Source organism: Rhinoderma darwinii, chromosome 3, assembly GCF_050947455.1.
Source record: "Rhinoderma darwinii isolate aRhiDar2 chromosome 3, aRhiDar2.hap1, whole genome shotgun sequence".
NCBI lineage: Eukaryota > Metazoa > Chordata > Amphibia > Anura > Rhinodermatidae > Rhinoderma > Rhinoderma darwinii.
This window is the reverse complement of record NC_134689.1, coordinates 423,318,450-423,332,034: the sequence shown is the minus strand read 5'-3', so window position 1 is coordinate 423,332,034 and position 13,585 is coordinate 423,318,450. Positions and strand designations below refer to the sequence as shown.

The 13,585-nt window shown below is 42.1% G+C and overlaps 2 pseudogenes; one reads left to right on the top strand and one right to left on the bottom strand.

Annotated features, from left to right (window-relative positions):
* Window positions 1-1,043: 1,043 nt before the first annotated feature.
* On the bottom strand, window positions 1,044-6,411 carry LOC142750638 (olfactory receptor 11L1-like; annotated as a pseudogene).
* A 3,162-nt stretch (window positions 6,412-9,573) lies between these two features.
* The window catches only part of LOC142750637 (NXPE family member 3-like), a 28,362-nt pseudogene continuing 24,350 nt past the window's right edge, over window positions 9,574-13,585 (top strand).

Sequence of the window (13,585 nt, the reverse complement as noted above, 5' to 3'; positions counted from 1 at the left end):
CCACACCAAACTCCTCCCAACCATTGACCTTGTGCACAGGGGTGCAGTTATACTGGAACAGAAATGGGTTGAACAACAAACTTTTCCCACAAAGTATAAAGCTACAATTGTCCAAAATGACTTGGTGTGCTGAAGGATTATGATTTCCCTTCACTGGAACTAAGGGGCCGACCCCTGGAAAGCACTTGCATTACCCCTCCTCCACCAAACTTTACAGCTGGCACAATACAGTCAGGCAGGTAAAGTTTTCCTGGGATTCTCTAAACCCAGACTCGTCCATCAGACTCATTCCGATAGAGAAGTATCCCTCCACAGAACATGCCAGATAGAGAAGCGTCACTCCACAGAATTTGTTTGCGCTGTTCCAGTGTCCAATGGTGGTGGATTTAGACACCTCCATCTGACGCTTGGCATTGTGCTTGGTCATGTAAGTCCGGCATGCAGCTGCTCGGCCCCCATGCCATGAAGCTCCCGACACAGTTTTTGTGCAGATGTTAATACCAGAGGAGTTCTGTACTCTTCAGTTATTTAGTCAGCAGAGCAGTAGTGACTACTCTGCACTTGCTCCACAGCACTCCCCCCCCTCTCTGTAATGTTACGTGGTCTGAACTTTGTGGCTGAGTTGTTGTGGTTCCTTCCACCTTACAATAATATCACTCACAGTTCATGGTGGAATATCTAAGGGGGAAGAAATTTCCGAAAATGACTTGTTACAATGGTGGCGTCCTATTACAGGACCGCGCTGGAGTTCAGTGATCTCTTTACAATGACCCATTATATCACAAATGTCTGTAAAGTGACTGCATGGCGAGTGCTGGATGTTATACACCTGGGGGAATGGACTGAAGGAAACACCGGAATTCAATGATTGAGATGTGTCCCCATACTTTGTCCATACAGTGTATGTAGATAATGCCTCTGCACCTACTGGACATAAGCATTTACCATATGCTGTGTTGTATTTTACACCCCGCAGTTCCTAACCTGCTTAACAAAGAGCTATTAGTACTTGACAGACAACGAAGAAGAACAAATAAATCAGCTCATTTGAAGGAAGTGAAATTGTTTCTCATTAGCTTTCTAAGAGCCTGCTTAATATCTCTGTTATTTAGACTGTAGATCATAGGGTTAAAAAGTGGAGTTATAACCGTGTAGAACAGGGAGAGTTTTTTTTTACATTGCCGGTATTTGGAAATAAATAGATGCAAATAATTGACCCATAAAACATGGACACCACAGCCAGGTGAGAGCTACAGGTGAAGAAGGTCTTCTGCCTCCCAGTCACAGATGGGATCTTCAGTATGGTGACGATAATATACACATATGAGATTAAAATCACAAAAAATGGACAAAGTCCAAACGGTCCAGCGAGTATCATATCTGATATTTTCACTATAAAAGTGTCTGAACAGGAAAGTTCAAGTAAAGGATCTAAATCACAGAAGAAATGTTCAATGATGTTAGGTCCACAGAACTGTAAACAGCTCATTGTCCCTGACACTGTAAACAGAAGAGAGATCATCACCCAACACAAGAGAACAGCTCTGAGGGTATGTTCACACGAGGGCGTCCGTAACGGCTGAAATTACGGGGATGTTTCAGCCTGAAAACATCCCCGTAATTTCAGCCGTACCGGCATGTGCAGGCGCTTGAACGCCGCGTCAATTACAGACGTAATTGGCGCTGCTATTCATTGGAGTCAATGAATAACGGCTCCAATCACGGCCAAAGAAGTGACAGGTCACTTCTTTGACGCGGGCGTCTATTTACGCGCCGTCATTTGACAGCGGCGCGTAAATTACGCCTCGTGTGAACAGACAAAACGTCTGTCCATTGCTTTCAATGGGCAGATGTTTGTCAGCGCTATTGAGGCGCTATTTTCAGACGTAATTCGGGGCAAAAACGCCCGAATTACGTCCGTAATTAGTGCGTGTGAACATACCCTTAGACAAAATGTCAGGTCCATGACGGAGGTGTAATGTAGAGGGTTACAGATTGCCTGATACCTGTCATAGGACATCACGGCCAGGAGAAGACATTCCAATGTTTCTGAGGCTGAAAAAACATTAAATTGTATCAAACACCCGATAAAAGACACAGAACTTCCTTCATACAACACAATATGGAGCATGTTGGGCACTATGGCGGTGGAGAGTAAAAGATCAATTAAGGAGAGTTGTGTGAGGAAGAAGTACATGGGAGAGTGGAGCGGCTGGCTGTAGGACACCACTAGAATGATGAGGAGGTTTCTACATACAGTCACACAGAAGATGATCAGAAGAAGAAGAGAGAAACAAAGATGAAAATTTTGTAAATTCTGAAATCCCAAGAGGACAATTTCAGTCACCGTGCTGGAATTACTGTGCTGCATATTCAGAAAGATGAACTTCTCAAAGAAAACGGAATAAAACGAAATGTAATAAACTAATTGTTTCCCAACACATTGTCTGGATTTCTCTTCTGTAGGCAGTAGACGGGAACAGCCATAAATAATTTATTTGGATGATGAGGTTTTTATAACCTGGGTATTTTATTGATTTATTCTACTGAAAGACAAAAGTCTTTTAGAAAATAAAATAAGAGAGAGAGATTATGAGAGATCTTAAACAGGATGTCTGGGCACGGGGTGATTTTTCATAAGCTCTAGAGAAAAATATGTTTTACCTTTTACATAATTGTTGTTATTATTATTATTATCATTATTATTATTATTACAACTACTACTTTTATTTTCATTCTTTTAAAATTCTATACTCAAAGGGGTTGTCCGATCGCGGAGAGGTTTTTTATGCTGATGACCTATCCACAAGATAAGTCATCAGTATATGATCAGTTGGGGTCCGACTCCCGGACCCAGCACGGATCAACTGTTTTGGCTGCCTCTGAACAACGGATTTCCTTCTCGGAAACATTTGGCTCCAGTCATAGTATAGCGGCAGGGCTTCAGTACTGCAGCTCTACTCCTATTCAAGTAAATAGGAGCACAGTTGCCATACTGATGCACGCCCGCTATACAGTGGTCAGAACCATCTACTTCTTCCACCGTCCACTGCATTTTTAACAAATGAGTCATGAAAAAATTATGAAAATAATGGAATTGGTAACTTTGGGACCTTATATACATTGTATAAATATATCTTTATACATACGTTATAAAGTTGAAGTTATATTTTATGGGTTTAATTAGAAACCGTCCCCTATATAAATATGGCACAGGTTTAAGCTTGCTGCCTGAGCGATTGGGCAGCTGAATGTTGAGTGCCCGTCAGTCAAACACTGGCTGGGACCCTGGAAAGAAGGCAGGAGCAGTTTTCACCACTTTTGTCGCCTCTGTACTCATAAAAAAGAAAAAAAATACACATAAAAGAAACCTCGAAAAATGCTCCCCCGCCAATCATTGTCGTAACGATAGCCCTAACACAATAGTTTTAAAATAGAGGTGTATCATTGCAAAATTTACGATAGACAAAGACGATCACAAATAAAATGTATTTTTTGTAGAGTAACACTATATTATCACAATAAAAAATTAGGTGTTATTGTTAACTGATAAGCCTAAAATTGCTAAAAAAACAAAAATTATCTGTATAAAAATGATAAAGAAATCTGCATTGATCATAAAAAAACATTGCAAAAATCACGTCGCTAGCCAACAAATAAAAAAGTTAAAGCCGTTTAACTAAAGGGTGCTCAAAATGGTCCTGAATTGGTTAAAAACAAAAAAAAATTATTAGCATAAATCTCCTATTTACATAATTGTGGAAACACATAATATACTGTACATTGCATCATTGAGTGAGTCTGCGGATAAAGATCTTGATTCTTCTGTATGGAACGAAGCAGAATTCTTTCTTCTTGTGTGTGGAATATATAAGACGTGAGGTTATTACTTGGTGTCATTTTTATAGAGGAAATATTACACAAGTGGCGTAACGAAGCTGGGGGAGATTCCACTAATGATCTCTGGAGGGAACAGTCATATTCTTAAAACTGGATTTTTATAATTATAGAATAGAAATTGTAAAACTGAATGGAAAAAAGTTTCCAAGTTTGTCTTATAATTTCCTATTAATATACACAGTCGAGTCCCATTATTCTAACCACCTCCTACTTTCGACATTGGCAGCGCGTAGCACATGAAGGAAGTGATGTGTGGTGGTCTGGCTTGGTGGGTATATACGGTGTGCTATAGGCGGTCTCATCACATATCACTCATTGTTGCTATGGGTAAAAGGGGCGATTTATCAGCGTTGTAATAAGGGCTGATTATTGGCTTTCTGGCCCAGGGTGGCGGTATTTCTCACACAGAGCAGTTTGTAAACAGTTCGGGTGCTGCTGTGGTGAAAGTGTATCGTGAGTGGTCAAATGTCAGCATTGGGAATAACCGACGTGGAAACTGCAGAGCACGACATGCCATTGATGTGAGAGGTGAACGTCGGCTACGAAGTTGCGCGAGAGCCAAACGGCACGCTACAGTGGAGCAGCTCACCGTGAAAATCAACCAGGGGACTACCAGATGTTTGTCTAAAACAACAGTTCAAGGAACCTACTGCGTTTGGGGCTCTGAAGCAGACGGATGGTCACTGCTCCTATGTAACAAAGGTGAAGCTGAAAAAAGGCCTCAATTTGCACGGCAGTATCGGATTTGAACCACCGATGATTGGCAAAGGTTTGTTTTCTCTGATGAGTCATGTTTTTTGCTTCATGGAACGGATGGACGTTGGCATGTCAGGTGAGAAACATCAGAGAACAAAAACCCTGCAAGCATTGCTGGAAGAACACAAGCCGGTGGTGGCAGCGTTATGATCTGAGGAATTTTTTCATGGCTTTCTCTGGGCCACTCATCCAACTGGATGACATTCTGAGGCGATTTGGGTATGAATCCATCGTTGCAGGTCACGTCCACCCATACATGCTGATTGTCTTCCCTGGGGAAAATGTAATGCTCCCGCAAGACAATGCGACAGGTCCCGCGGCTAGAAATGTCCAACAGTGGTTGGAAGAGCACGACCAAGACTTCCAAATACTTGCCTGGGCCCCTATTTAGCCAAATTTTAACCCAATTGATCATCTTGTTCGCTCTATGGATCCTCCCCCACGCACCCTCCAGCAAATGTAGCATTTTCTGCAGTCAGCATGGGGCCAGATACCTGAGACAACTGACCAGCACCTTATTGATCACTCACAGCCGTCTACTGTTGTCCATGCTGCACACGGCGGTCACTTTGGATATTAGCTGGTGGTCATAATAATGGTACTCGACTATGTAAAATCCCCTCCCCCACATTGATTCACTATAACTAAAGTAAATACACTGATCAAAAATACTCAAACTTCTTGCCGTCAAAACAACTTAACTATGTAGAAAGTGTACTTGTCAGAGTGTAGAGGAACAAGGCAATTGTCTCACGTAGTCCATCAGGCTTTTAAGCTGGAAGATGAAATACCATAGTCCACAAATTGATTTCCAGACTTAAAAAGGAAATAACCTGTACAGGGCCTAAGGTCTTAATAGCAGATAAAGGAAGGCCAAACGGACCAAATACCAAAGTCTCAGCCGGGCCAACAAAGACAAAATCCTCTAGATATTGGATAGCTGCAGAACAACCAGTTTCATAACGAACCGCCCATTCTAGAAAGAAACCAAAAACTTTGAAATAGTAACAAGAATTTGAACACCACATGGGTAAACATACAGTATGTCATAAAAAAAGGAACTGTCTGAGAACCAAGGAGGAGAAAGTAGTCCTCATGTACAGGCCAAAAACCAAAAGCCAATTCTGTGTTGGACTTTGCCAAGGGTGCTCCCAGGCCCGCTGCGTGGACCAAAGTGACCACCCTGTCAAAGGCAACCCAAAAAATAGCGGCCAAATTTTTATTGATGCCATTATTCACAGAACCTTGGGATAGGAGCGCTGAGGTATGAGACTGAATTTTCCTGTATCCTTGGGAACAACACCAATGGGAAGATGTTCAAGTTAGGAAAAGGCAGGGAATCAAAGGGGCCCACTATGTGGCCCAATTCCACCTCCTTGAAGCCCTTTTCCCTCACCTCCTCCTGGAACAAGGAACAAAGGTGGTGAAGAACCCAAAGCAGAAAGAATGGTGGGTTCCCCTTTCTTGTAATATAGGTTGAGCCATCGCAGCATCCCTGGGATGCACATTGGTTTCTACTTGCTTACCGTGGCTTTGAGAACGGGTCAGAGTGAGAGTGTCCCTCTGGCAGCAGAGAGCGGAATGGGTGCCCCCGCAGGTGGAACACTCATGCCGGAGTTTACAGAATGCATCAATCCGGCAGTGCTCTTCATTAAAGAGCCAGCAGGTATCTGTACAAGTGACTGAACCAACACTAACAGTGAAGGGGTAGGCAGAGTCAGCAGGTAAGGAGACAGGAAAGGGCCGCTTTGACATCATCAACTGCAACCATACATCGGTATCCTTAGTGTCCCATCCGATATAAGGTTGCAAATCCAGTCTTCTCCTGAACTACCTATATCGCCACCAGGCTACATCTTGGTGGCTCCGATAGGCACTGCAGATAGTATCGAGATATACAAAAAGAGAGGCTGTGCTCTCTGGGAAACATTAGCTAACCACTCACACATGGACAGAAAAGTATAAAGTAGACCCTGATCAGACCCTCTATGTGATCTGGAGAGTGGGTAAATATTTCAGGAATAATGTGGCTCCTAGCATTTTTTTTCCCCTATGGAAATGGTTACTTTTTGGCCAAATTGTATACAGAATGTTTTATGTTTTTTTTTGTTTTTTTTATCTGTGATTGTATATACTGTATGTATGTATGTATGTATGTATGTATGTATGTATGTATGTATGTATGTATGTATGTATATATGTATGTATGTATGTATGTATCTATGTATGTGTGTGTCTATATCTAATCTGTTTTCAGGAATAGAACCATGATGACCATTAATCTACTTAGATGTCTAGTATTAGTAAGCCTATATTACTTTAATTATTTTCTTGGGATATTGCTTTAAATTGTCTTTGATTGCAGGCTCAATGTCAAGAGGTTCAAGGTAATTTGTTTATTTATTTTGTAGTAAAAAATTCAAACCTTTACTTTTATCCCCTCAGATGGCCAAAAGTTCACAAACCAGTCCTGCATGTAGGAGATACTACTCCGCTTCACACCAGGTGAGAAAGAAAATAGCAGTTTAGGTATTTTTCTAGATGGCGGTCAGCTGGGTTCTGTAGTTCCACCAGTAATGGAATAATCTCATCCAGATTCTGTTCCTAGGCCTATAGAATCAGAAATAAAGCTGACATAGAATAGCAGCGTGCGCAAATCTAAGTCCAAAAACACTCGCTGCTCTGTGTCTATTCTCTCTCATCACAATGTTAAAGAGGCTCTGTCACCAGATTTTGCAACCCCTATCTGCTATTGCAGCAGATAGGCGCTGCAATGTAGATTACAGTAAAGTTTTTATTTTAAAAAACAAGCATTTTTGGCCAAGTTATGACCATTTTTGTATTTATGCAAATGAGGCTTGCAAAAGTCCAAGTGGACGTGTTTAAAGTAAAAGTACAACTGGGCGTGTATTATGTGCGTACATCGGGGCGTTTTTACTACTTTTACTAGCTGGGCGTTCTGACGAGAAGTATCATCCACTTCTCTTCAGAACGCCCAGCTTCTGGCAGTGCAGACACAGAGCGTGTTCTCGAGAGATCACGCTGTGACATCACTCACAGGTCCTGCATCGTGTCGGACAAGCGAGGACACATCGGCACCAGAAGCTACAGTTGATTCTGCAGCAGCATCGGCGTTTGCAGGTAAGTCGATGTAGCTACTTACCTGCAAACGCTGATGCTGCTGTAGAATCAACTGTACCCTCTGGTGCCGATGTGGCCGACACGATGCAGGACCTTGGGCAGGAAGTGAGTGACGTCACAGCGTGATCTCTCGAGAACACGGCTGTGTCTGCACTGCCAGAAGCTGGGTGTTCTGAAGAGAAGTGGATGATACTTCTCGTCAGAACGCCCAGCTAGTAAAAGTATTAAAAACGCCCCGATGTACGCACATAATACACGCCCACTTGGACTTTTACTTTAAACACGCCCACTTGGACTTTTGCAAGCCTCATTTGCATAAATACAAAAATGGTCATAACTTGGCCAAAAATGCTCGTTTTTTAAAAATAAAAACCTTACTGTAATCTACATTGCAACGCCTATAGCAGATAGGGGTTGCAAAATCTGGTGACAGAGCCTCTTTAAGACTCAAGAGACTTATGGCGGCCAAAAGTAGGTAAAAAAGAGACACCTCCAGCTCACCTTTGTTGCTGATGTAGTTCTAGAGATAGACGTGCACGGATCTATTGTGTGGGCACACAGTAGACAAGACCAGAGAAAAAGGAGTTTGGATCCAGCACAGACGATTCAGTAAAATGGAGGGAGTTTTTCCAAGTTTAATGGGCCAAAAATTTTGGCTAGTAAAAACAGGGGTGAAGAGCACAGCGTGCCATCCTGATAGTGTAGGGAAAAATGGTTGATAATGGTTGATAGGCAGCCTACGCGTTTCAGACGCTTCGAGCGTCCTTAATCATGGCTGAAGCTAGCTGACTCAGAGGGATGTGCGCCATATATACTGTGTTACACCGGTGTTGGTAAGTGGCGCTAATTGGTGTCTACGTGTGTTTACACACTTTCCGTCTGTTTCTATAATTAACAGAATATGTTTGTATAATTTATAATATGTTTTAAAGGAGGATCAGATATAGTACAGGCTTATTAAAAGTATCTATGTTAGAGCCTAAGTTCAATGATAATTTATTCTGCTGTGGTCATGTTCATTGATCACTGTATTCAGGCACTTCCGGTTTGATATGTCATTCTTTTTTTATTTTTTATGCTTGCGTACCATAGTGCATGGTAACGGTGGACCGCAATACCGGAAGTGTCCCCTCCAGCGTTGGAAACCTGACAGGAACGACACCGATCGATCGTAAGTATAGGACCTGTTTATTGATTGCTAACTAAGTGTATAGAACGAACTTTATTGTATTAGCGCCAAGATAATTAGTTAATCCTATATAAATAGGTTATACATATATGTGTTTACATGAGAATTGGACCGCTGCGCGGACCAGGATCTAGCACAACATATATTCTGAATGGATGAAATCTACGAGAGACATTTAACCCTCTTGTGCTTGGTAGTCAGCTGCTAGGTGTAATTTATGCATGGTAAAAAATTGTAATAAAAACAACAACTCTAAATTGAAAATGAATGAAAATAAAAGGAAATGTTGGAGTGACAGAAATTAAATAAATAAACTTATATTCAACTAAGTGACTTTAAAAGATGTTACCGTGTAATAAGCATATGACATACACTTAACATCATTGGAACATTGTACACACTTTGACAAGGAGAGAAAAGTTTGTTTTTAAATACATACTCAGTGTAGTATATCTGATTATGGCTAATTTGTTACAACCGGAAGACTCATATCCATTATTACTTTGTTTGCCAAGAACAAAGTACGGCGTCCTCAGTGATGACTGCAGGCTGGAGGGTAACTGGAGAAGACACTCATATGAGGGACAATGAAGAGGCTGCTGCTCATCCTCGCTGCTCCGTGTCTATTCTCTCTCATCACAATGGTAAGACTCAAGAGACTTATGGCGGCCATTCTGCTCTTTATCTCATAGGTGATTATCTAGGGTGCATACAATTGGGTCGGACTGGGGCTCCTTGCGCCCAGCAGAGGAGATGATTCTAACTGCCACCCTCCATCTATATACAACATGTACATGTCCACTTCTAATTTAATCATAGTCCTTGTGTCCACTTCTAATTTAATCATAGTCCTTGTGTCCACTTCTAATTTAATCATAGTCCTTGTGTCCACTTCTAATTTAATCATAGTCCTTGTGTCCACTTCTAATTTAATCACAGTCCTTGTGTCCACTTCTAATTTAACCCCTTAGTGACCACTAATACGCCTTTTTACGTGATTCACTAATGGGCTTTAGGCTAGGCTGACGCCTTTTCACGTCAGCCTAGTCTAAGTCCTGCACAGGTCTCCCGTGCAGGCAGGAGCCGGGGCTCTGCTGTCTGATGACAGCTGAGCTCCTGCACCAACGCCCGCGATCGAAGTTTACTTCGATCGCGGCCGTTTAACCCGTTAAATGCCGCCGTCAATAGCGACCGCGGCATTTAACTTTGTTTACAGAGGGAGTGCGCTCCCTCTGTCACCCATCGGCGGCCCGCGAATGCAATCGCGGGTCTCCGATGGGGTGTCATGGCAGCCGGGGGCTTGATAAAAGCCCCCAGGTCTGCCCTGGACATATTCCTGTTAGGACGCGCCGGAGGCACGTCCTAACAGATTGCCTGTCAGATTTACACTGACAGGCAATAATGCTCTGGTATACGAAGTATACCAGAGCATTATAGCAGCGATCGGATGATCGCACAGTAAAGTCCCCTAGTGGGACTAATAAAATAAGTCATCAAAGTGAAATAAATATTAATAATAAAAAGTACAGTAAAAAATAAAACCATTTTTTTCCATAAAAAGTGGTTTTATTTAGTAAAAGTGTAAAAAAAAAAAAAGTACACATATGTGGTATCGCCGCGACCGTAATGACTCCATTAATAAAGTTAATATGTAATTTAACCGCAAAGTGAACACCGTAAAAAAAAAACGCAAAAAACCATGGCGAAATTGCAATTTTTTTCCATTGCCCCCCAAAAAAGTCATAATAAAAATGAATCAATAAGTCCCATGCACCCCAAAACAGTACCATTCAAAACTACGTCTTGTCCCGCAGAAAACAAGCCCAAAAAATCACTACATTGATGGAAAAATAAAAAAATTACGGATCTTGGAAAGCGACGATGCAAAAACAAATAATTTTAGTTCAAAAGTGTTTTTATTGTGCAAAAGTCGTAAAAAAAAAAAAAACCTCCACATATGTGGTATCGCCGTAATCGTACCGACCCATAGAATAAAGGTAACATGTTATTTATGTCGCACAGTGAACGGCGTCAATTTAAAAACACATAGAACAATGGCGGAATTTCAGTTTTTTTTATAATCCCCCCCAAAAAGGTTAATAAAAGTTAATATAAAAATTATATGTACCCAAAAATGGTGCCATTAAAAAGCACAACTAATCCCGCAAAAAACAAGTCCTCATACAGCTATGTAGAAGAAAAAATAAGAACGTTATAGCTCTTTGAATGCGACTATAGAAAAACGAATAAAATAGCTTGGTCATTAGGGCCTAAAATGGGCTGGTCACTAAGGGGTTAATCATAGTCCTTGTTTCCACTTCTAATTTAATCATAGTGTCGGACCCCCATCTATAATATACTGATGACCGGATAGGGGGGATGGTCAGTGCACTCACCTTACTTGCCAGCACACATTATAATTTGAAAATTGATGTTGTATGTCCTTTGTTAAGCAATAAAGTTATCTTCCATTTTTAAACTAGTTGTATCAGTCATAAGTAGTTTGGAAAAAAAATGGGCTCCTATTGACTTTGGCAATTCTCTTTGCGGTATTCTAGTTTTGTGCTCACCAGCTATTAAGGTCTCTTATACAATTTTTCAGTTCCACAAACTTGGGCCCCCCTTTTCTACCGCAGCTCTGCCGTCTCTATAGTGAACACCACCTTTCTGTACTAGCATTGACAAATAGGTATTACGATTCCTTTTCTTCTTCATCTGACCCAACCGGTATGGTGACTTCTCCTGATCGGAGTTGTTCTCTTTTCCTCTCCATCTGACCCGACCAGTATGGCGACTTCTCCTGATGGGAGTCGTTCTCTTTTCTTCTCCATCTGACACAGACCGGTGTGGCGATTTCTCCTGATGGGAGTCATTATCTTTTCTTCTCCATCTGACACAGACCGGTGTGGCGACTTCTCCTGATGTGAGTCGTTCTCTTTTCATCTCCATCTGACACAGACTGGTATGGTAACTTCTCCTGATCAGAGTCGTTCTCTTTTCCTCTCCATCTGACCCGACCGGTATAGCGACTTCTCCTGATGGGAGTCGTTCTCTTTTCTTCTCCATCTGACACAGACAGGTATGGCGACTCCTCCTGATGTGAGTCATTATCTTTTCTTCTCCATCTGACCAGACCGGTATGGCGACTTTTCCTGATGGGAGACGTTCTCTTTTCTTCTCCATCTGACACAGACCGGTGTGGCGACTTCTCCTGATGGGAGACGTTCTCTTTTCTTCTCCATCTGACACAGACCGGTATGGCGACTTCTCCTGATGAGACATCTTTGCCCCTCGCTTCTTCAGCCATTTCCAGCCTTTATAGAAACACAAAAATTCAGACACCAAGACCCAGGGCCATACATTGTCCGGGCACAGACGGTTTTTCATATTGATGATCTATCCATGTGCCCGGACAACCCCTTTTACTCAGATTAATAAACTAGAATGCTTACAGACCCCAGGCCTTCTAAACTATTGCAGTCCCCATACCAGACTCCCAAACAAATACAGATGCCAGAACAAGCACCCTAAATAAGTACAGACCCCAGACCTGACCCCCTAACCTAATAATGACCCCTGTCCTGACTCCCTAAACTAATACAGACCCCAGACCAGACCCCCTAAACTAATACAGAACCCAGACCTCTAAATACAGTCCCCCTATATAAACTCCCCTAAACTAATACAGACACCAGACCCCTAAACTAATATAGACCCAGACCCCTAAACTACTACAGACCCCAGACTAGACCTCCAAACTAATACAGACCCCAGACCAGACCCCCTAAATACAGACTCCAGACCCCTTAAACTAATAGAGACCCCAGAGCCCCTAAATACAGACCCCCAGACCCCTTAAACAAATCCATCCCCTTATACTTACCCAGCAGCTCACCTCAGGTCTTCTCTCTTGCTGCTGTTCTTGGACTAACGGTCATTTAACCAGCATGTCTCTAAACATTAACAAGAACTGCAGACATAAGGTCATGTGACCGTTATGTCTGCAGGTCCATTTGCAGGAAATACAAAATGTAACGATTCACCGATTCGCAGCAAAATCACGGCAAAAGTGCGACAAAACTGCATTGTACTTTGGGCCCTAATGATGATCAGCCATTGACTGGGACATACAGATGTGTCCACCCTTACCTTAGCATAAATTTGGTTAAGGACGCCAATTACTCATGAAACCGTTTCAATACAATATCGCAACATGCTAGAAAAACCCTTGGCAGGCTGCAATTCACATCACAACCACTGGATGGCCACACATATACACATATCGCATAGACATCTCGTGACAGAGTATCGCAAAATGATGTATTTTTTCAAAGCTGGTCATCTTGGCCCGTCATCTCAGAATATGAAAGAAATCATTTGTACCAGTAATGATCAACTATGTCAACTTGGGGCTGGAAGCATTACTGACACTGTCTCTGAGCATACAGATGCTTTACACAAGTGGAGAAGAGCATAAGCAAGGCATGGAAGAGATATGTAGTTGCTGGGGGTACTAGTTCTGGGGGTGTGATGTCTGTTACTTTTATTATGATCCCTGTGGCTGTCATTGGTACGGGGGCACTTTGCCTCTCACTCTTA